At 41.8% G+C, this 25,823-nt stretch overlaps 1 pseudogene; it reads left to right on the forward strand.

Moving 5' to 3' along the window:
* Positions 1 to 16,450: 16,450 nt before the first annotated feature.
* Positions 16,451 to 17,329, forward strand: LOC122898761 (annotated as a pseudogene).
* Positions 17,330 to 25,823: the final 8,494 nt, after the last annotated feature.

Genomic DNA, 25,823 nt, shown 5'->3' on the forward strand with positions numbered 1-25,823 from the left:
ATAATAGTAGGGGACTTTAACACTCCCCTCACTGAAATGGACAGATCATCCAAGCAAAAGATCAACAGGGAAATAAAGGCCTTAAATGATACACTGGATGAGATGGACATCACAGATATATTCAGAACATTTCATCCCAAAGCAACAGAATACACATTCTTCTCTAGTGCACATGGAACATTCTCCAGAATAGATCACATCCTCGGTCCTAAATCAGGACTCAACCGGTATCAAAAGATTGGGATCATTCCCTGCATATTTTCAGACCACAATGCTCTGAAGCTAGAACTCAACCACAAGAGGAAGTTTGGAAAGAACACAAATACATGGAAACTAAACAGCATCCTTCTAAAGAATGAATGGGTCAACCGGGAAATTAAAGAAGAACTGAAAAAAATCATGGAAACAAATGATAATGAAAATACAACGGTTCAAAATCTGTGGGACACAACAAAGGCAGTCCTGAGAGGAAAATATATAGCGGTACAAGCTTTTCTCAAGAAACAAGAAAGGTCTCAGGTACACAACCTAACCCTACACCTAAAGGAGCTGGAGAAAGAACAAGAAAGAAACCCTAAGCCCAGCAGGAGAAGAGAAATCATAAAGATCAGAGCAGAAATCAATGAAATAGAAACCAAAAAAACAATAGAACAAATCAACCAAACTAGGAGCTGGTTCTTTGAAAGAATTAATAAAATTGATAAACCCTTGGCCAGACTTATCAAAAAGAAAAGAGAAAGGATCCAAATAAATAAAATCATGAATGAAAGAGGAGAGATCACAACTAACACCAAAGAAATACAAACTATTATAAGAACATACTATGAGCAACTCTACGCCAACAAATTTGACAATCTGGAAGAAATGGATGCATTCCTAGAAACATATAAACTACCAAAATTGAACCAGGAAGAAATAGAAAGCCTGAACAGACCCATAACCAGTAAGGAGATTGAAACGGTCATTAAAAATCTCCAAACAAACAAAAGCCCAGGGCCAGATGGCTTCCCGGGGGAATTCTACCAAACATTTAAAGAAGAACTAATTCCTATTCTCCTGAAACTGTTCCAAAAAATAGAAATGGAAGGAAAACTCCCAAACTCATTTTATGAGGCCAGCATCACCTTGATCCCAAAACCAGACGAGGATCCCATCCAAAAAGAGAGCTATAGACCAATATCCTTGATGAACACAGATGCAAAAATTCTCACCAAAATACTAGCCAATAGGATTCAACAGTACATTAAAAGGATTATTCACCACGACCAAGTGGGATTTATCCCAGGGCTGCAAGGTTGGTTCAACATCCGCAAATCAGTCAATGATTTAGTCAATTATTAGTCAATGATTTCAACACATCAATAAAAGAAAGAACAAGAACCATATGATACTCTCAATAGATGCTGAAAAAGCATTTGACAAAGTACAGCATCCCTTCCTGATCAAAACCCTTCAAAGTGTAGGGATAGAGGGCACATACCTCAATATCATCAAAGCTATCTATGAAAAACCCACTGCAAATATCATTCTCAATGGAGAAAAACTGAAAGCTTTTCCACTAAGGTCAGGAACACGGCAGGGATGTCCATTATCACCACTGCTATTCAACATAGTACCAGAAGTCCTAGCCTCAGCAATCAGACAACAAAAGGAAATTAAAGGCATCCAAATCGGCAAAGAAGAAGTCAAATTATCACTCTTCGCAGATGATATGATACTCTATGTGGAAAACCCAAAAGACTCCACTCCAAAACTGCTAGAACTTGTACAGGAATTCAGTAAAGTGTCAGGATATAAGATCAATGCACAGAAATCAGTTGCACTTCTCTACACCAACAACAAGACAGAAGAAAGAGAAATTAAGGAGTCAATCCCATTTACAATTGCACCCCAAACCATAAGATACCTAGGAATAAACCTAACCAAAGAGGCTAAGAATCTATACTCAGAAAACTATAAAGTACTCATGAAAGAAATTGAGGAAGACACAAAGAAATGGAAAAATGTTCCATGCTCCTGGATTGGAAGAATAAATATTGTGAAAATGTCTATGCTACCTAAAGCAATCTACACATTTAATGCAATTCCTATCAAAGTACCATCCATCTTTTTCAAAGAAATGGAACAAATAATTTTAAAATTTATATGGAACCAGAAAAGACCTCGAATAGCCAAAGGGATATTGAAAAACAAAGCCAAAGTTGGTGGCATCACAATTCCGGACTTCAAGCTCTATTACAAAGCTGTCATCATCAAGACAGCATGGTACTGGCACAAAAACAGACACATAGACCAATGGAACAGAATAGAGAGCCCAGAAATAGACCCTCAACTCTATGGTCAACTAATCTTCGACAAAGCAGGAAAGAATGTCCAATGGAAAAAAGACAGCCTCTTCAATAAATGGTGTTGGGAAAATTGGACAGCCACGTGCAGAAAAATGAAATTGGACCATTTCCTTACACCACACACAAAAATAGATTCAAAATGGATTAAGGACCTCAATGTGAGAAAGGAATCCATCAAAATCCTTGAGAACACAGGCAGCAACCTCTTCGACCTCAGCCGCAGCAACATCTTCCTAGGAACATCGCCAAAGGCAAGGGAAGCAAGGGCAAAAATGAACTTTTGGGATTTCATCAAAATCAAAAGCTTTTGCACAGCAAAGGAAACAGTTAACAAAACCAAAAGACAACTGACAGAATGGGAGAAGATATTTGCAAACGACATATCAGATAAAGGACTAGTGTCCAAAATCTATAAAGAACTTAACAAACTCAACACCCAAAGAACAAATAATCCAATCAAGAAATGGGCAGAGGACATGAACAGACGCTTCTGCCAAGAAGACATCCAGATGGCCAACAGACACATGAAAAAGTGCTCCATATCACTTGGCATCAGGGAAATACAAATCAAAACCACAATGAGATATCACCTCACACCAGTCAGAATGGCTAAAATCAACAAGTCAGGAAATGACAGATGCTGGCGAGGATGCGGAGAAAGGGGAACCCTCCTACACTGTTGGTGGGAATGCAAGCTGGTGCAACCACTCTGGAAAACAGCATGGAGGTTCCTCAAAATGTTGAAAATAGAACTGCCCTATGACCCAGCAATTGCACTACTGGGAATTTACCCTAAAGATACAAACGTAGTGATCCAAAGGGGCACGTGCACCCGAATGTTTATAGCAGCAATGTCCACAATAGCCAAACTATGGAAAGAACCTAGATGTCCATCAACAGATGAATGGATCAAGAAGATGTGGTATATATACACAATGGAATACTATGCAGCCATCAAAAGAAACGAAATCTTGCCATTTGCGACAACATGGATGGAACTAGAGCGTATCATGCTTAGCGAAATAAGTCAAGCGGAGAAAGACAACTATCATATGATCTCCCTGATATGAGGGAGTGGTGATGCAACATGGGGGCTTAAGTTGTTAGGAGAAGAATCCATGAAACAAGATGGGATAGGGAGGGAGACAAACCATAAGTGACTCTTAATCTCACGAAACAAACTGTGGGTTGCTGGGGGGAGGGGGGTTGGGAGAAGGGGGGAAGGTTATGGACATTGGGGAGGGTATGTGCTTTTGGGTAAATTGGAAGGGGAGATGAACCATGAGAGACTATGGACTCTGAAAAACAATCTGAGGGGTTTGAAGTGGCGGGGGGGGGTGGGAGGTTGGGGTACCAGGTGGTGGGTATTATAGAGGGCACAGCTTGCATGGAGCACTGGGTGTGGTGAAAAAATAATGAATACTGTTTTTCTGAAAATAAATAAATTGGGAAAAAAAAAAGTCTTAATAAACCATCAAAAGTACCCACCCAGAAGGAAATATTTCAAAATATTTCATCTGCGCATTGAAGTTTCATGAACTCATGAGTAGTTTGTTCTAATATGTGGAAATCCTACTTTCCACTCTGCAGACTCTCTCTCTTTTATATTTGTTTGTGCATCCTGAAAGCACTTTGTACTTCAAAGTATCTCTCGAAAAAATGGTTTAACTGATACGCCTTGGCACAGACCAAATGAACACACAGATTTCCCGAGGAAACGGTTCCCTTCAGCCTAGGGCCTATGTTCTCGGCTGTTCCCACAGCCCAGTGTGCAAAATGAAGGAAGGCAGATACTAAGCAGACTCCTTGGTCCTGTTCATCAGTGTTATGAAGATATAAAAATAAGACTTAGACAATGCAATAGGGAATTTGATATATTTAGATGGTCACAAGCTGAATTTTGCTCGTCACTGCTATAAAGAGGTGAGGAAAAGCTTTTTTAAAAACTGTTTTTAAGATGAAAGGTGTAGGGAGTTAAGATCATCCCTATAACTTGCTAAGACTGATTCTAACAATACACAGTGCCACTTTCAATCTGTTGGATGCTTATGCAACCCACCACCACTGGCAAGGAGAGCTGGGTCAGGACCGATTACCGTTCTCCCCAAACCTCAACTTGTAAGGCTTGCACAAGCCCTCCAGAACCTATCATCACCAGACCTCCAAATTAGCCAGGTCAGCCTGGTGGTTACCACATACACTTGGGGGTCTCTTGCTCTCTCTTTTTTTCTCTTCTCTAGAAGTCCTCTTTGGGTCTGAATGATAAAATCTCTCCTTTTCATCTGGCAACCCCAACGCCGAGAGAGAGATTTTTTCTGAATGATATTTTTCAACTACGAAAGAACCATTCAGAGTGAAATAAGTCAAGCAGAGAGAGTCAATTATCATATGGTTTCACTTACTTGTGGAGCATAAGGAATAACACAGAGGACATGGGGAGATGGAGAGGAGAAGCGAGTTGGGGGATATTGGAGGGGGAGACGAACCATGAGAGACTGTGGACTCTGGAAAACAGAGGGGCGGGGGTGGGAGGTTGGGTGAGCCTGGTGGTGGGTCCTATGGAGGGCACGGACTGCATGGAGCACTGGGTGTGGTACATAAACAGTGAATCTTGGAACACTGAAAAGAAATTTAAAAAATAAATAACAACTTAAGAAAACCGTAGATTGTAGTCGAAGCCCATGGTGTGGGCACACTGCCTTGCATTTCTGGATTTCTGGAAATCATGTTGTCATTCACAACTACAGGGCACAGTTCAACTAAAAGTCAGAACTCAAGTAACTCAGAACAGATCAACCTGAAACGAACATTCCGGATTTGATTCCATTATCCTCAATTTTTTTAAATATATGCATAAACAGTCACACTGCAACATGGAAGGAGACCATGGTAAGAAGTGGTCCTTATGTCTGGTATGAATTCCTGCCATCTCCTCTTTAATCTGGTTTTTCCATTTGTCCTGGGTTTTTGTTTGCTGCCTTGCTGCTAACCCACGGCAGCTGAATGCATCAGGCTTTTCAGGTCAGAAGCAAGGGGGGCAAAAACCAGGAACTGGTGGGAACCATAGCCCAGAGCAGAATAGCTACATGGTAAGGAGGAGTCCCAGGTATCAGATTAACCTTCTACTTTAACTTCATATACACTTCCTGTTAGAATAACCAATCCCCAAAACTGCCAGTTGGCCGTGGAACAAAGCACCCCACATCTGGTGATCCTCGACAAAGGTCTGATGCAGAACTTCCACTTGTCAGGGACACTCCATCCTGAAATAGCCTGATAGTCACAAAGCAGCTACCATCTCTACATGAAATTTTCCAATTAATAACCAAGGGAATCATGATGAAAGTCTGCCTCGAATCCTCCGCTGTATACTTGGAGGATGAATAAATTAACGCCTATGAAGTAGAGCACAAGAACTAAAAAGACGGACTTTGTACCTTTCCTTCAAGCATGAGGTAAAATGCCAGGTAACAACCAGACACCAGAATCATTTGCTGTGGTAGTAACTTTAAATTCTGCAAGATACCTATTTAACTAGTGAATTGGGAGGGAATTTTAGGTTTTCACAGTATCTTCATCACTGAGGACATAAATGCACTGTTATAAAGCAAATCATCCATCAAACTCAACCAATCAGTAACCCTTTTTGATGTATTCAAACAAGTAAGAGTGGGGTGTTCAGAGCCAGCACATCAGTGTGGCCACAGTGTAGGGACATGCCCCTTGCCCCCAACCCCCCGCATTTGGTTAAGGACTGAAAGTTCTTAAAGCAGTCTGGGCTCTCTAAATGTTACTTCCCTTCCTGTCCTTTATAGCAGCTGCCATCTCCTCTTTAATCTGGTTTTTCCATTTGTCCTGTATTATTTGGTCACTGAGTATTTAACAGAGTGTCTGCTGTGTGCTGGGCACTGTTCTAGATCCCGGAGGTCAGTGATGGACATGATGGGCACCGTCCCTGCCCTCCTGGTGCTTGCATTTTAGAGGGAGAAATATACAACAGACATATAACAAATAGATAGAATCACCTCAAGAGTGTGAAAGCTACAATCAAAGTAAGCCATAAAAAGGCTCATGGAATAGACAGGGAGAAAATAGGCCTCTGAGGAAAGAACATTAGAACTGACCATCGAAGAAGGGGCTTTGTCTCTCTCGTCTCCTGATAAACCCATGGTGCCTAGAACTGGTAGCCTGTAAATGATCAACACTGAGTTGAATGCCCAAGTGAAAGACTGAACAGAGAGAAGGGCTCACACATGTTACCGTGAAAGGAGAGAGGCAGACTCGTGAGGGAGCACTGCCTGGGGACGGGAGAAAGACAAGGAAGGCCAATGTGGGTCAGTACAATGAGCCAAGAACTCTCAGGAGGTGATAAAGGGCCAGATCATGTTTCTTGTTAGACACCGGTACCCAAGGCTCATCAACAGCCCATATTCGCAAACCCCTGCACAAGAGGGTTCCCCCCAACATGGCTGAACCCGTTACCCAGTCTGAGGGAGGATCCTCTCCTCCGTGCAGCGCCAGTAACGCAGTGAGGCTCCTCTGTTTGTCAGCTCTTCACATGCGCTCCCAGCGGCTGCTGGTACCCCCCTCCCCAACTAAACCCTCAGCTTCTGCCTGGGAGGGGCCATGTCTCCTCCCCAGACAACCCTCTGTCTTCCCTTTATCACACTCATCCCCCGATGGGTAAGAATTATCTGTCCCCCGTAGACTGTAAGTGTCCTTGGGGCAAGACCTGAGTCAACTCATTCATCACTGCGGCGTGTGGTAGAAACTCAATAAATACTCTCCTACAAATAAACTAACTCTAACCTTTACTTAAAAGGACTGGAGGAAATCTGTTTAGATGTTTCCCATTTCTGGACTGAGAAACAGTTAACCAACATCTCTGGCCTCACAGTGACATGTTCCAGAATAAGCCAAAAAAAGGCAAACATCCTTGGCTCTCTTCCTGACTCGGACAGCATGTGACGTTGGACAAACCATTTAACCTCACCTGTGCCTGAGAGCAGGAGCAGGGCAGGAGAGCCTCACCCCCTCAGGACAGGTTTTTGTTGTTGTTGTTTAAAAAGATTTTATTCACTTGACAGACCGAGATCACAAGTAGGCAAAGAGGCAGGCAGAGAGAGAGGGAGAAGCAGACTCCCTGCTGAGCAGAGAGCCCAATGCAGGGCTCGATCCCAGGACCCTGAGATCATGACCAGAGCCGAAGACCAGAGATTTAACCCCCTGAGCCACCCAGGTGCCCCAGAACAGGTTTTTAAGTTGGGGAGGGAAGGGACAGGAAGAATGAAGAGCTTCAAGTTCCCCAGGATTTTTAGGTAGCAGGTCTACCAGTTCTCTAAATTACAGCCACAAACCATAAAGGCTTATTTGTATCTACAAGCCGTGTTAGGAAATCAGTTTTCGTTTGCATCGGAATAAAACCAACAGAGCAAATGTGTGTGAAGGAAGGTGTCCTCAGTTAAGATAAAGGTCAGGCACAAACAGAAAGATGCATTGACAACTTAATCATTGCTTATTAGGGTAACAGTTTTTAATTAAATATTTAAAATTGAGAGAGAGTTGTAGGGAAGAAGTTTACATGTGTATTTTTTTTTTCTGACATCAATACTGCCATTGATGAGCAGATCCAATTTAGTTTCACTCTGAGCGTGCAGACAATGGTCAGTTTTCCTCCAGCTGGCTTATTTTACAAGCATTAATGAACAATTAACCAACACTGGCACTCTTTCCGTCTGTAATCCTGTAGTAGGATCACTAATCTCTACCACTAGCAGCTAATGATGAAGGTCTCTTAAGCTTCACTTCTTATCTCAGCCAGTTCTTAATACTTGCATAAGTATGCTTTCTGAGGAGGGGGACCCCCTACTGCTATGCAACCCCGAGAACAAAAGCCCAGAGACATTTTTGAAGGGGTTTCTGTTCAATAACACTTCTATGCTTATGTTTGCCTTCCTCCTACAACAAACACCAGTGATCAACAGAGGGCTCTGCGGGTCACGGAGGGCTCTGTGTTTCCATACTTCTAATACTTATAAGAATGTATTCAGACGGCATTATACACAACCCCAACCCCAACTGCACAGGCAGACACCCTAAAGTGGGGAGGGAAACGTGAACTAAATAGAATCCAACAGTATTTTTCTCCGTGAGTCAGCTTTGATTTAGTATTGAATTACACCGAGTTTGAAACCACATTGTCATTAAAAATGTAGAGGGCAGAGGCAGATTTATCTAGAAAACCCCACACAGCATAGGTCTTAGTTTCTCTGAATTTAATACAACTTATATCCAATTGTCTCTCTCTAGTGGGGCAGAAACCAATTCACCATTTCATTAGAACTCCTCCATAGGGTCGAGATTTAAAGAAAATGCAGGGTCAAGATTAAAAAAAAACCAAAAAACTGTAGAGGGGCACAACGGTAGGATAAAAGCCTGGCTGAAACGACACGCTTTTCATTCTTTTATTTTTTTAAAGATTTTATTTATTTATTAGTCAGAGAGAGAGAGAGAGAGAGAGAGAGCGAGCACAGGCAGAGAGGCAGGCAGAGGCAGAGGGTGAAGCAGGCTCCCTGCCGAGCAAGGAGCCCGATGTGGGACTCGATCCCAGGACCCGGGGATCATGACCCGAGCTGAAGGCAGAGGCTTAACCCACTGAGCCACCCAGGCGTCCCATACACTTTTCATTCTTAACTACTTTTCAGACTCTTACAACTTGCTGGGAAAGTTGCTATTTCAAGGAAAGTTGTCCTCCTGACTCGATTCCACGATGGCCTTGCAAGAAGTGGTCTCGTGAACCCAGGTCCCACTGGGTGTTGAGCGGTGGGGGAGAAGGACAGCAGCGGCGTGGACAGCAAGCACATGGCTTCTGCGCCCGCGTATGAAGGCAAAGTCAACAACAGCACATGCCCATACGGGGCGGACACATCAAGCCTGGAGTTTTCTACCATTTTTGGCGCTCATAAGGCTGCAGCGTCTTATAAACGACATTGATCAGGAAGCAGCAAAACATGCAGGCTCACGTGGAGGGAGGCATGGGTGCCGAGACCGAGCACGGTGATGGGTCCAAGTGGAATGGGAGCTGCTCCCTCTGGAAGAGGAGGAGGAGGTGGTCCAGGAAGACGGGTGTAGGGGTGTGACACGAGCCCCTCTTTTCTTGCACTTCAGCTTCCCACTAGTTCTAACTACCCACCTTGCCCGAACCGTACGGTAGTGATGTGGGCACTTAAGAGATGGAGGAAGCTCGAAATAAATAAGAAGTTAAACTATTCTGCAACTCAGATCCAAAATGAAAGGGATCTTTTTCATAAACCAGCTCACTTCTTAGTTTCTCCTTTCAGGCTGCTGAAACACTACTTTCCTCCCCTAACGTTCACGGCTTCCTGCAGTGGGAAGGGGGCTTAGTGGACAGAGCCCCGGACTAAAAGTTTGGAGGCTGAGTCCTATTCACACACAGTCCCTGACCCTTGTGTGATTTATACGAGTCACTTAACCTCTCTGCCCTTCTGTTTCCTCATTCATTCCACAGACACAATGCTACCTGCCCCTCCCCACCTCCGTGGAGCCGTGAGAGGGAGTGACCTATGTCAGCAAAGCGTTTGAAAACACCATTCGTCCGTGCAAGGCTGACACAGTGTAAAACGTTGTAATAGGCCTGCAGCGTGATAACACACACAAAGAAGATACGGATAGACTCGAAGATAGGGAAACATGGAGGTCAGGAACATTTGCCACTGAAAATGTGGTAGTTGTGTGCTTTGAAAGTGAGTCTCAGTGACAGGATACAGAGTTTATTTGCTCTTTAGAAATCACTGGGCTGATCTAAATTAATTTAAGTGATTATTTGGACAGGAGTAGTAAAGTTTAAAAGGGAGTGAATAAAGTCATGGTATCTTGTAATTCTCAGATGGGTGCTTATTAACCCTCAATTAGGAAGAATTTATTCAAGATTATCTACTATTCTCCCTCTCAGAAATGTACTCTCTTCGCTGCCCCACAAATGCTCAGTTGCGTTCCTTATCGTTCCGTGCTGCTTCCCACCTTCTCCCCTCTACTCGGTTTTTGCATTCCAACTTAAGTCCTTCCCAACTCTGTTGCAAGAGTCATGTAACATTCTAATATATTTTATATATATAGATATCTATCTATCTATCTATAGATCTATAGATAGATAGATATCTCCCCCACACAATTCCTGGCACGATCTGGACACAGGCGAGAAGTCCAAAAAATTCCTATGGCATGGTGCATTACAAGAACCGGGCCTAGAATATCAGTTCCTGAAACACACCAACTATTTCCTGCCTTGGGACCTTTGCACATGCTATTTCTGATGCCTGGCCCCTAACCTCTCCATCCCCCACCCCACCCTCACTTTGTCCTTTGAATGGCTGGCTCTTTCCTATGCTTGTGGTCTTGAATATAATCTATTCACAGAGGTCCGCCCTGACCACCCAATATAAAATAGCCTCAAGCGCCTGGGGATGCTCAGGCAGTTAAGTGTCTGCCTTTGGCTCAGGTCATGATCTGAGTCCAAGGATCAAGTCCCAGGTCGGGGCTCCCTGTTCAGCGACACTCTCCTCCTGTTCTCTGTCTCATTATCTCTGTTTCTCTCTCTCAAATAAATAAATAAAATCTTAAAAAAAAAAAAGCAGCCTCTCCATTCCACTGTTTTCTCACCTGTATTCCTCTTCCTCCTTGACACCAGTTACCACAATTTGTAATTACCTGTTTCTCCTCTTTCCTTGTTTACTTCATTACCATCCGTCTTCACCACTAGAATGTACATGCCCTTCATCTTTAACACAAAAAGCTTACCTGTTTTGCTCACCACTGTTCAATAAATGTTTGTTGAATTAATTAGTTATGACATCACCCAATTTTTTTTTTGGCCAATACTGCCCAGTGCCTATTCGGCAGCCCTCGTTCCTCTCCCTGAAATAGAAAACATCTCCCTTTCTACCAGCGTTACAACTTGTTTATCAGGATCCCCCAAAAGGAACAGCATACGTTTGATATTTTACAGTACTTCCCTGTTAAGACTCTTTTACCAAACTAACTCCATTTCTTTATCTCCCTCTCTCTCCAATGTGGAGTCAAGACCCACAGGCCGGGAGGAGGACCGGGAAGTCACACACACTGGATCTGAAGGAGCCACCCCACAGAACGGCATCTCTGTCCCAAGACGGAGCACGGGCATTTCACTGTCCTGAGTCAGAGTTAGGGCTTTATACTCTCCAGATCCTTCCTGAGAAACCAAAAGTGGCCTTTCTGCTCATCCTCTTTGTTCCATGGCTTGGTATGAGGGACCAACCATCAGTTCTAATCAAACATTTTCTTGACTCCAGGGAGATGTCAGATTTTCAATGAAGAGCACACTCTCCACCTCAGATTCCCCAAGATAAGCATGAGATTAGTACCCGTCTGGGACCTTGATGCTTAGTGATATATTAACACCCCACCTCACAAGGTTATTTCAAGAACCAAATGTGACAAAAGCATGGTACCAATGGACAACTGGTATACAAGTGTTAGATTTATTGCACCACAGCAAGGCTCCAAGTACCAGAAGCACTGCACACGCATGGTTCGCAGCCCTGTGGGCTGCCGAGTTTTGTGGTATTTCCAAACAGATACGGTGATGGCATCAGGTAGGGTGGTTTTGCCTATAAGTAACAGAAAACTCCACTGAAGGATGCTCATGCATAACAAGAAGTCCTGCAGTAGGGAGGCTCCAGCATTGGTTAATTCAGAAGTTCAAATGCGTCATCAAGGATCTAGGTCTTCCCTTCCACTCTGCTATCCTTAACTTGTTGGCAAGCAACCCACAAGGCCCCAGGTTTGCAAGTGTCCCATCTACATGCACCAATATCCAGAAGTCTCCAGCAGATTTCCCTTCATACTCATGTCCGTTGTGTGGAGCCAGGGTAAACAGTCAACCCTAAACAAATCACTTGCTTGGGAATGGAATTCTCAAGACTCTCCTGGACCAATCAAGATTATCCCAAGGAGAACTACAGGCAAGGGCCACTTCAACCAATGTGTGTGGAACATGGACACATTTTGGGTAGGAAGCCAACACTGTCTGCTATAGTGATGTAATGAAGGCTGAGCCCCTAACCGTTCCCCAAGCCGAACACTATTTAGACATATTCATTTATGTCAGTGAAACGTTTCCTTGGGAACTCGTCTATTTTGAAGGTATGCATCCTGCCTTCAGACGATACTCCTTCCGTAAAATTGGCAAAAAGTTTTGCCCTTTCTATGCCAATGGACCTAGAAAATCATTCCATCTCTGATTATGAAAGTAACAGCTCCCAAGTGCTAAGTCTTAGGCTGGCCGAACTATACATGGGGAAGATTCAACTGCAGACAGACATAAAAAAATAAATTAAAAACAAAAAACAAAAAACAAAAAACCACAATGGGTCATTTTCATTCTATTACACTGCCAGGTGGCTGGAGACCGTGGACTTTTGCCTCATTTCATCTGATGTGCTTCTTAATCACCCAAAATACACATCTTTTTTTTTTTTTTAATATTTTATTCATTTATTTGACAGACAGAGATCACAAGTAGGCAGAGAGGCAGGCAGAGAGAGAGAGAGAGAGGAGGAAGCAGGCTCCCCGCCAAGCAGGGAGCCCGATGCGGGACTCGATCCCAGGACCCCGAGATCATGACCTGAGCTGAAGGCAGCGGCTTAACCCACTGAGCCACCCAGGCGCCCCCAAAATACACATCTTCACCTGATGCCCACCAGTAATGAGACTGTTTTTGAAAAATGAAACATGTTCAAATGCAAATTTAACCTTGTCCATCCACTGCTTTAAAATCCTTCAATGGCCCCTGACCACACTTGGGTAAAGCTCAGCTTTTAAATGTGGACCCTGCTCAACCTTACAATCTCCTTTCTTTCTATACTACCCTCCTCTCCCAGTCCTAGTACCCAAGTTATTGGAATGGAAAACATTAAGCATATCTATCCTAAAAATTAGTCTGTAGCAGTTTTAATAGAAATAAATGTCTAATAGTAAGGTATTGGTTAAATCCATTATGATATATACATATGAGGACTATAAAGAAGCCATTTAAAATCATGCCATAGAATATTTAATGATACAAAGACATGTTCATACAAGATACTGGTAAATGAAGGAGATTATCAAAATCCAGGTTCAAGGATGACCCTAATTTATAATATATATGAATAGACACGAATTGGAAAAGAACTAGAATATTATACACAAAAATGGTAACAATGGCTATTTATGAGGAGTTAGAGAGTAGAAGATTTTAACTTTATTCATTGGACTTTTACCTAGTTTCCAAATTTCATACAATGAATGCCTATCACAAGAAATTCCTTGGGGAAAAAAAAAATTGAGATCTGAAATATGTAAGTGGCCACACCCGGAAAAACTGCAAATCAATGCTTCCGCATCTGTTCTTCCAACCGCCTCACCCGAGCTCCCAACCACGCTCACATTCAGGCACATGCTTAGCAGCTCTTAACCTCTACCTGGTTGCCAGTTTACTGTGGTGCCATGGACAATAGGAGCCCAAGAAAACTCAGGGCCTGGAATTTAATTAAATTTAATTAAAATTTAATTTAATTTAATTTAAATCCAAATGTTTTTAAATTTGATAGAGAAGATTATGGGCTGATGGCCCCTCGCTGTACCTTTCTTAGGACAGACATCGTAATGTTCTTTCAATGACAGCTGCTGGACTGTACTGCTCTTCAAGTCCACAACTTAGCTATCCATTCTGTTTGCTGAGGCATGTAGCCCAGTGCCTTGAACACTGCAGGTGCCCAATAAGGAACTCTTTCATGAATACAAATGATCCACCAACTAATAGACTGACCTATCAATGAATAAATCAACTGACTTCTGAGTGTCCATTGGCCCCAGGAACTGCACTGGGTCTTAACAACAACAAATGGCGGTAAAGTGTCCCTGCTTTCAAGTAACTTCCAGCTTGATAGGAAGGCAGAGCTACTGCAAATGAGCCAAATATGTGCTAAATTGTGTCATATTGATAGATCTGAAATAGAAACGGAGAGATGAGAAAGATGAGCATAGACTGGAATACAAAGCAACTCTAAAATAGGATCTGCTCTCCAGCGGGAGACCACAGCCTCAAGGCCCACCCCCCAAGATTCCCCTACTCCTGCCCACCCAATATAGAGTTTCTGCCCCAGGTCAATCCACTCAGACAACCCATCTACTGAGGCCGTATAAGTAACAGTTCCTGCATAAGGAAGACTATAATTATGAACTAAAAATCAGAATACAACCCTTTATCCATAATTATCAAAGGCTATGGAGTTTAGGGGTGGTGCTAGGGATAGGACTGATGGATTCCAGGTTATTCCAGAAGTTCAAAAGCACCATGACTTAGACCTTGGACAGATTCCCTCCCTTTTGTTGGAGAATTTCTCTTTACCCCATCCTTTCATTGATTCAACTAACCAGCTATCAATTCCACAAATAGGAGATTTCAGTCTAAAAGGAGAAATATGTATACACACAAAGTAAGTGAAGAAGGTGTTAATTGCCTTGTGAGAGGTGAAGATGAAGTGCTAGGAGATCACTTCTAGCCAGAAGTCAGTAAGTGCCCCACCAAGAAGAGAAAAAATGAGTAGCCTTATGAGATAGATGGGAAAAGAACAGGTAGAAATGATGGGGGAAACAATATTGTCAAAGCAGATTTAAAAATGTTTTACACACACAGAGGCACAGCTGGGGTGGGGAAGAGGAGTTGTAATAGTTTGATTTAGTGGGAGGACAGACAGAAATAAAGATACTTGGAACCTCATACAGAGGGAATTGGACTTCATTGTTGAGATAGTAGGGAGCCAGTGAAAGTTCCTAAGAAGGAGAAGGAACATGCTACGCCCCAATGTTTACTTGCATTGCACCAGAAAAGAGGAATGCCTCCCAAATGTGTCTCTTACCTAACAGTTGTCTATTCAAAATCGGTGCAACCTCTAAGTGATCATCTATCTTCCCTTTAGAAGAGTTTTATTGCTTGTGCTGTGGTAGTCCTAGATTATTCCCACTCTGTCTTGGCTGTGTCATGTCACCAACCTAAAAATAGATGCTAATTAACAAGGTTATTTCTAACTTACATTGTTAAAAAGAGAAGAAAACAGTGATGAAACACTGAGAGTATCAAATTAACCAAGGATGGAACCAACTTCTAGTTCAAAATTCCCACCTCACAGACATTGAATTCACTAAATGGTCTCTTTTTTTTTTTTTTTTTTTTTTTTGTAAATCAGATAGTCATTATCCAAATTTCCTATCCCTGATGTGATAATATAGTGTGATGAGACATGCCCCAACAGAACACAAATTGACTTTTGGAGTCCAGATGCTACATGGAGTGTGTGGATAGTAAAGCAAATATCTCACTCTATTATCTGTTGTCTCTGAACCAACAGATTACATGGTTCACTGACTAGCTGAATAACTTTTAGACAGTTTGCTCATGTCTATTTACACATATTCTACAGAAATATATTAACAACTGAGGAACAGCTGTAAAAATTATATGGCAAGACAGATAGATGAGAGTGGCAATCTCTCCATGTACATTTCTGCAGAGAAGACGAAGTTTTACATGGTGAAGGAAATGGGGGAAAACACATATGCACATCTGTATGTTGCTGCCACTACAAAGTGTAAATTCCATACAGTAATACAGGCAGTCAAAGAAAGCACATCATAAAATCTCCTGAGACTCTTTACATCTGTCTGGGATATTACTATAATATGTTATCTTTACAGCGATGGGTTTAAGATTTATGTTTGTGCTCTAAAATAGTCTACTGGACAACTGTATATCTTAATGAAAAAGCCACTTTTCATAATCCATTTGAGAACCAAAGAAATAGTGAACGTTTTCTGGTTCACACTTTTACTTTAAAAATATTTATTCTCGAGAGCCCATGCAGAGGTGGTGTAGAGCACTTCGGCACTCGGCGGTTCGGGAATGTGTGCTTTCTGAGAGGCTGCAGCGGAGCCTCCATATAGAAGGCACGAGAGTTTGGCAGCTTCAAATGAAGCACGTTGAACAATGGCAACAGTTAGGAGTCATGAGCAACAGCAGTTAGCAGAACTATGGTGAGGGGAATCCCGTTCTGCTTCCAGAAGTGGAAGTGCTCATGGATCTGGGAAATCTGCAAGGCATACCCCAGCAAGGTCTCGCTCCAAGGAAGATTCCAGGCATTCCAGATCAAACTCCAGGTCCAGATCTGAATCTTGGTTTAGATCCAGAAGAAGTTCTCGAAGGCATTACACAAGATCAAGATCTTAGTCTCGCTCCCATAGACAGCAGCAGGTGTTACAATTGAGATTATCGAAGACGGCCTAGCCACTGTCACTCTTCCATGTCCACTCGCAGGCATCATGTTGGGAATGGGCAAATCCTGATCCAACTGCTGTCTTGGAGTATCTGGATTGAGCTTGTACACTACAGAAAGAGATCTAAGAGAAGTATTCTTTAAATATGGCCCCATTGCTGATGTGTCCATTGTATAAGACCAGCAGTCTAGATGTTCAAGAGGATTTGCCTTTGTGCATTCTGAAAATGTAGATGATGCCAAGGAAGCAAAAGAGCATGCCAATGGAATGGAACTTGATGGATGTAGGATCAGAGTTTATTCTCTATAACAAAAAGACCACATACCCCGACACCAGGGATTTACATGGGGAGACCTAGCTATGGCAGTTCACACCGTCAGGATTACTATGACAGGATAGGATCGAGGCTATGATGAGCGAGACTACTACAGCAGATCACACGGAGGAGGAGGAGGAGGATGAACAGCTGCTCAAGACAGGGATCAGATTTACCGAAAGGTGGTCACCTTCTCTTTACTGTAGTCATGGAGGATACAGATCACATTCTAGATCTCAATCATACTCACCTCATCGCTATTAAAGCATGAAGTTGAAGACTTTCTGAAGCCTACCCTAGAGTTGAGATACTGTTTGTGGACAATATTTTTTATTGTCTCCTGTATAAAAAGTGAACAGTGCCTTGTGAAGTTAGGTGACTTTTACACCTTTAATGATGACTACTTTTGGTGGAGTTGAAATGCTATTTTCATTCTGCATTTGTGTAGTTCGGTGCTTTGTTCCAAGTTAAATGTTTTCAGAAAAGTATGTTTTGCATCTATTTTTTTACAGTCTAAATTTTGACTGCTGAGAAGTTTCTATTGTACAAATCTTCATTTAAAAGGTTTTTCTACTGAATCCAGGGTATTCTGAAGATCAAAGCCTGTGTGTAAAAATGCTACTAACTGGTAAAAAGTAACAATAAAGTTTGGTTTTTTACTTTTCTTTCTAACATCAGTGCTTAGCAAAACTGTTCAGATTAGGCTGTCAGTAATAAATTTCAAGACAAAAATACCTATTTTCCTCCAATCTGTGAGACATACTATACTTAATATACCTGCAACTAAATGTTAAAAATTATGCTCTGTAACCCTGTACTGCTAGTATTAGAACTAAAGAACTTCCAATACAGCCAATGCTTAATGCTTATATAAATGTAGATTTGTCGGCCTTTATGTAATCTGTATCATATAAAGCAGGGAATAAGAAAAGAGGTACACAATGTATGCTTTTAAAAGGCTATTTCTTAAAGCTGTTACAAGGGGATAATGGTATTTCAAATAATTACCAGCAAGCGACAATACCTTCCACCACAAATGTACTCTTTTTCTTCTAGCTTTCAGAGTACAGTAAAAAAAATGAGTGCTTCAGAGTTCAGGAAAAGAGAAGGGAACACTACACCTGTGCCGTGGATGAACTGAAGACTTGCCTGTTCATTTTTTAAATATTATTTTCAGGTTCTTTGCTTACCAAAGGAAGCCCAATTTCACTCAAATGTTTTGAGAACTGTGTTTAAATAAATGCAAATGAAAAGAGAAGAAAAAAATTCTCAAATCAGAACTCAATTTTAATGTTCTCTGCATGTCCTATACATCTCACACTGAAAGAAATTATTAACAAATATAAGAAGATTCTCTACTACGATAAACCTGGTCACTAAGTATTTTGCCTTAAAAATTAGTCTTGTTATGCAAAACTTTGTTCAGATAAATGCTGCCTATCACTCCTTAAAATTTCCAACTTAATTTAGGTAGGGAAATGGATGGTTGGAAGGCACTGGGATTACGCTGCCCTAATATTCAGGCTCCATGGACGTTTAAGTTTGAAAAATACTGTGTACTGTATCTTCTTTCCATGATTCCAACACACCACTCCCTTCTAGAAGCACTATCTGCCTTTGAGTCCCAGAATGCTTCAGATTCCCCTGGCTTGGCTTGTGTATGGCAGTCTTTTCCCAATCTCCTTTGCAAATCTATCCTTATCTAAAAACTGTGACACAGAAATAAAAAATTAAAATTTTTAAATTTTTAAAAATTAAAAAATAAAAACCATGAAATACTGGAGCTCTCCAAGCTGCAGCAACCCTCCCTTTGTTTAAGGACAGTCACACGGTGACTAGCTGTATCTGAGTCCTTTTTTCCAGTTACAGGCGGCGACTCCAATTGCTGGGACCTTTAGACTTGCCCACACATTTTCCCACTGGCATGCTACTTGAGGATCGTCTCATACTCAATGTGTCTAAAATCCCCGAAGCCTCCGCTCCAGCCCAGATCCTCCTTCAGTCCCCTATCCCTTGGGTGGCACCACCATCCTTCAGCTGGAAAAGCCAGAAAGAACCCTAAAGGGTGTCCCTGACACCTCGATCCTCCTTCCCTCCAAAGTCTGTCTCAAACTAGAGTACTTTCACTCTTTCCTATCAGTCTGCTACTGACTGTTCCTGTAGTAAGCTCTCCCCCGTTGGATTTTTGCAGGAGCCTTGTACTAGTTTCCATCTAGTCTAGTAAAAACAGTATCTTTAAATGCAAATCTCATATGTTAATCTCCCACCTAAAACTCTTCAAAGTCTTCCCATGACTCTTGGAACAAAGACTAAAATTCTTGACAAGACTACGCTTGATCTTGCCCGTGCTCCTCTCTTGAGCCTTATCTCATGCCCCCTCTGTCCCACTGGCAGCTCTCCAAACAAGCCTTCTTTCCTCTATTTACACCCGGGATGCTCTCCCCACCCCCCAGCCTGAGATGCTTTGTACTATCCCCACGCTGTCTTCTCATTTTACTTCTACATATCCTTTATAAAAGATTTCAATTCCTCTCCTAAGTTTTCTGTTTTATATTCATTGTAATTAGTCACATAGATTTTCTTTCTCCTTCACCTTCTTATTAACTCCTTAGGGCGTATTTTGTGTTTATATTCCTACACTGCCCAGTACACTAATAGGCACAGAAGTGACTCCCTTTAAGATGAGCTGAACTAAAAAGTTCACTATGGAAGTGAACTAAGACTGAATAACTGTGATTAGGAAAGAAACAGGCAGCTCATGGAGTGGTGAAAATCCAGGTCTCAAGAGGAGAAACCTGGGGGCAACTTCCTACTATTTCAAGTTCCCAAGGTTAAAAGTTTGGTTATTCAACTGGCCTCCACATTACCAAGTCCAGTTTCTCCTGTTGATTTTCAGATTCCGCAGGTCAGTGTATGTCAGACCCTTTTGAAATTCACACCTTATCCTTTGTGTCTAGGAGCACATTCTTGGAACATAAAAGAGGACACTTCTGAGGACCCAAGGAACCTTTACTGAAACTATGGCCAAAAACTTTACCTCCTTGTATTATCCAACAAACCAAGAAACAGCACAAGTCAGAGGACTGTGATCACAATGCTAATAGCCAGAAAGTTTCAGAACCTGAACATCAAACTCCTCCATGTCTTCCAGCGAGCGCTAAGGACTCTGGATTGTGTGAATCAAACTTTCTTACACTCTCAGACTTTGAAAAGCCCAGATTGTAATACAGCCTCCTTGTGCTTTATTTAAGTCCACGAACTAAGATGTCTGGTCTATTGTTTGAATGCCATTAAGTCAATTTGGGGAAAGGAGGAACTAGGATGACTCTAACAATCCCTAGATGTTCCAGTTATCCCATTAAGGCCTTGCTGAATAAACCTTGCCAATTAAGGCACAGATTTTTTTTTCCTTCATTTGTTTTCACTAGCCAGCTCTCTCCTCATATTGCCCATAATCCAGATCATTTCGAAGACATTCAGTAAGAGTCCCCACTGTGTCTGATTCAATTGCCTTAACTTGTTCTTTGTTCAAAAGGCATATGAACAAGTCACTAATGGACAAAAAAAAAAAAAATAAATTCTCGTTTAGACGAAAACACCTGATACGTCCAAACTCCTATCCACCCCAGCTACCTGTCTATTTCTTCTCATACTCAGGAAGCCAGTGTTCATAGCTACGTTTTTCTTTGGGCTGATGATCAGTGGAACTGTTCTTCTTATAAACAGAAATCCCATGAAGAACCTGTTCTGTGCTCCAACTGAAAGTTAAAATGATCTGCAAGCTTTACTTCAAACACATAAATATTGCTATCTGTTGCTGGTCTAGTTACTGAAAGCCAAGTTGTAAAGCAAAGTTCCAGGACTAATTACCTTTCCTCTTGGCTGCTTTGTTGCCAATGCTGTAATCACGGAGGATAATCTTCAGGAGCTTGGCGTCGTTGCTAGAGCAACCAACCCAACTTTAAGCAATTTTCAATATCTTCCTTTGGTGGTTTTTAAATAGAAAGAAGACATAACCGATTCCAGGCCACCCTGGATTCCAGGGCCAGCCTGGATTCCAGGCTACGCAAGTTTTCAACATGCTGATGTAGTTAGAAGGAAATTCGGAACCTAGTCCAGAAGGCATTTGACACAACACACACTCTGTGTGTGGAAACCACACAGCATGTGCCACCTTCAGGCCCGTCTTCCGTCTCCCTGGGGCAGGAGGTCACAATCAGAAGGGAGAGGCTGACAAGAAGACTGCTGCTTCCTCCAGCTCAGCCCTTGCAGCCATCTCAGAATTTAAAGGCATCACAGCCCAATTTTACACGGCCCTCTATTTCTGTTTACTTATCCTGACTGGGACATTGCAGATCCTGCCACTCTGACGGAATATTCAGACGTTTGGGCTACCGTGTCCGGATTCCCTGATGGATGATTAACAGCAAGCTTTCTGCTGTCCCTAACTAGTTTTTAGCTTATTTTTATTTAATTGTTTTCTATTTTATATTAAGGAGCCTGACACATTTTGGGGGAGTAAGAGAGGTATTAATTCTCAATATTAACAAACACACTATCCACGAAACCAGAACTCCTACATAAATACAATTTCGGTAACAGTCCCCCCCTATATTTGCTGCCAATTCATCCTCTACAAAGTAGAAACCATTTTTTACACAATATCCAGGACAGCGTGCATCTGCATGTGGCTGTGGCCTCCATTGAGAAAAAAAAACAGAGGAAAGTAGGCTTTTTAGTCTGTCTGTCCATTCATCTGTCCATCTGTCAAAAGGTATTTATCAGGTACCTAAACAGCGTTGGAGGCATATAAGCATAAGACAATTTTCTGCCTCACACAAATAACAAAAATCTAATAATTTTAGGTGAGGTTAATAAAATAGGGGGGAAAAATGTTTCCTGGGCTATGGAGAAACCAGGAACAGAGGATTACGTTAGCAGTAGCCCATTAAAAAGATAAGGAAATAAGCTCTGGCCAGTTAAATAACTTGCATGGCTCCTGCTTGAATAGTCCTTCCCCAAAAAGTTGACTATCTTTACTAAAATCACTTTTCCAAGGCTGGGGTACATATGTGCCAACCTGTGATCCCTAGAATATGAGGTAAAGTGACCGGGTATTATTAATAATACATTAGCCTTACTTGAAAACTATTAGTTTCAACTGTTCATTAAGTTAGCTTTCATTTACTTGAAGCCCAGTGGGTGAGTTCAGTGGTTTATTTTTCCGGAAGGCTCTCAGTGAAGTTTCAGGGATTCTTCCTTGACGGATGGTCTGTTTTCTTGAGCTGTTGAAGTGGATGTAATTTGGGTGCCCCGCCATAATTTACATGATGACTGTCAATGTACTACATATCAAAGGCAATACACATTTATTTTTTAGCAGTAGTTTTTAAATGCATGGCTCTCAGATTGTTCTCACTATAGTAATTCAGTTTCTTTGAATATACGATTTGGCCTCTAGCACTTTCCCCCTTCTTACCTTTTATGGATGTTTGTCCAGATGTTCCCTCACCTAAAAGGCCTTTCTACTTTCCTCTAAAACAAAATGGACAAATCCATGCTTAGCAAGCAGCTCAGCTTTAATAAAAATACCATACAACTCCACCTTTTTGCAAAATCTCTTCCTAAGAAGCCATCATAAAATGATTTTTCCTCTTCAAGATCCTCCAGCTTGTTGTAAGATTTCATTCTGCTTTGTCATTTAGCAGCTTCACACAAGGATATGTCCTGCCTCTCCAATTAAATGCCAGGAGTCTAAAGTAAAGGGATCTTTTTTATTTCCTTTACTTCTGAATTGCCTATGATATGTTTAGGAATAGATTATGTTGTAACTGTTATTAGAGAAGATAAAAATAAAGATGAAAGTCTTTGTGAAGTATGACATCTGCACCTAAATTACTCTATTTATGGTGCATTAAAAAAGTCTTGATATTTTCAGATAAGACTTTTACATAATTAAAGTGGTGAACTGATCGTTCAATAAATATTTGTTAAACATCTACTATGGGTCTAATACCATGCTTGGTGTTACAAGTTATATAAAATTATAAATAATATATGGCTCCTATCCACTAGGTGCCTATAAAGTAGTTAGTCCAATGGCAGATTTTGCTACTATCAGATACAATCAGATACAAATTAGTAGAATGATTAAACACACTGGCTGTCCCCAAAACGTATAATCCAGATTTTAAAATAGAATGGTTCAAGAGGCTGGATATGAAATTATATAAATAGAAAACAAAGTTTTAAACATTCTGAAAAGAGCCAAGAAAGTAAATAGTAAGCACTTCTTAAAGTCAAACAGACAAAACAAGATAAAAATCTATGAAATTATATTTCCTGGGCACCTGGGTGGCTCAGTGAGTTAAGCCACTGCTTTCGGCTCAGGTCATGATCTCAGGGTCCTGGGATCGAGTCCTGCATCGGGCTCTCTGCTCGGCAGGGAGCCTGCTCCCCTCTCTCTCTCTGCCTGCCTCTCTACTTGTGATCTCTCTCTGTAAAATAAATAAATAAAATCTTTATTTAAAAAATAAAAAAAAGAAATTACATTTCCTGATCTTAGTATTTTTTCCCACATCAAATCAAGCACTAGTTCTATTGCTTAAACCAAAAGGAAAAAAAAAGAAAATACAACCAGCCAACCAAAAAGAGAACTCTCTTTATCAGAGTTCCTCATTTTCCTTCTCACTGCCATGTGGTTCAGCTCAATCCTCATTGCTCCTCTCCTGAATCTGTAGTTTAATTGGTTTGCCCACCTTCCATCTCCACACCAGTGCAGGAGTCTCCAACACCCCAGCTACGCACATGTTATTCTCTGCCCGTGAGGCCATTGGGGTACGGCCCTGCCTAACCCACGGCACAGGGTGCAAGACCCTCCATCCTCCTCCACCACCCACTCCCAACACAGGAAGCTTGCTAGGGGACTCACAGGTGATTCACTCTGTCAAAACACGTATGAAGCAATTGTGCAAAACCCGCTGCTGAGTCCCAGGAATATGCAGGAGCTCAGAGTCTACTGATGGGGACGGAGAAGCTGTCGAATGGGCGAGGGGTCATTAGTGGCAGAGACAAATGCTGCTGCCAGCTTGGCTTGCTCATGTCCCTGGATTTGTATAAGAAGAAGGAAGCAAGCCCAAATGGAAGGAAACAGTGGATCACAACAACAGCCAAAGCAAGAACAGCATGGTGTGAGCTCCCCACATGGCTGTTCCCGCAGGAGGACACGAGGCTGGAGGGACCGACAGCAGATGGCATGAGTGGTAGGTTGCTCTGCCTGGAGGAGCCGCCTCTCAACTACCAGCCTGCAGTCTGGCCGACTTGCACAGAAGCCTGCAGCTGTACTCCAATAGGAGGGGGGCAGGAAAGAAGGTGGAAAGTCCTCTGCTCAGCTGAAACCCAGGAGATAACGAGAAACTGCCTCAGGGCAGTGCTCACAAGGTCTAAGAACCTGCCCTGTGGTGGTTCCTCAACAAGCTTATCTCCCATTACTCCAGGAGGGATCACAGGACACTTCAAGTCTTGGGTGAAGCCATGGTCAAGTCTCACCTACTTGGCCTAAGTAGAAACGTGCAAGGTTGCCCGGGTACCGTGACTGAGCCAGCGCCCCCCACCCCACCATGTGTAATTAAAGTAAATTGCAGCAATACACACAAGGACACAGAAATGCTCAGAAAGTTGTCGAGCACTTCAGAGGGGGTCTGGCATAGTGACACGATGGGCCCTGACACATACTTGATCTGCCTAAATGCTCCTCTCCCCTCAATAGTCCCACACAAGCCCAGAGTGAAAAGTTCCTACCACCTTCTCTGGTACCTTCTTCCACCATTCCAGGCTGAATAAATGGCTCTTTCCTCTGCATGTTCATAGCCTTTAGATCAGGGCTGTGTTTATTATTTTCCATAAACCATTCATTCATTCATTCATTCATAGGCTAGATACTGCCTGGAGCATTGTCAACAGGGCAGTGAACAAAAAAGAAAGATCCTTCCCCCATGGACCTTCCATTTGTGCTGTTCTCTCTTGTCCCTTCTATTCATAGTTGCAGTCAACTTCTAAAACTCATGACATGGTCTATTAGCCAGAATCCCTTGACCGGTCAAGAATATCACTTTCTTTCTTATTTTATGTTTAAGTTACAGTAGGAGAAATAAATCTATAATGCATTTTTACAATTACACAACAGTGTAACCAAATTTCATAAAACTTAATTTTGCCACAGGGATCATAACAGAAAAATATTACATGGGTTAAGAATTGTGCTTAGAATTCTCCTATCAAAACCTCTCAAGTCTAGGATACAGAAGGCTTCTTGACATCAACTAAGGACTTTGATTCAAAACCAAACATTGGAAAAGTTTTCCTCCCCAACTGACAATACTATCAGACATGACCAAATTCTTTCCATTCCCCTTTCCTCCTCTTACTGCAATGCCTTTGAATTCCTCAATCTGAGTTTTGGATTAGAAAATAACATTTTTCCTAAGTTGACTTTTGCTCAAAAGACTTTCTTCCTCTCTGATTAGCAAGAACAATTTACCATCTGGTAAACTTCTTCACGATAAGATCTAACCCCACTGAAAGAAGTCAAATGTCAGTTCTTTAAAGATTAGAATTTTCTTCTTAATGGAGTTTCTAACAATGCAAAAACCAATTTTTGGTAAGAGCTGTGGGACACCATTACAAACATGACAGAAAAAAAGGAATTATGGGAAAACTTTATACCAACAAATTATACAAATGAGGTGAAACAAATTCCTAGAAAAATGCAAATTATCAAAACTGTCTCA

The sequence above is a fragment of the Neovison vison genome, chromosome 2 (genome assembly GCF_020171115.1).
Source record: "Neovison vison isolate M4711 chromosome 2, ASM_NN_V1, whole genome shotgun sequence".
Taxonomy (NCBI): Eukaryota; Metazoa; Chordata; class Mammalia; order Carnivora; family Mustelidae; genus Neogale; species Neogale vison.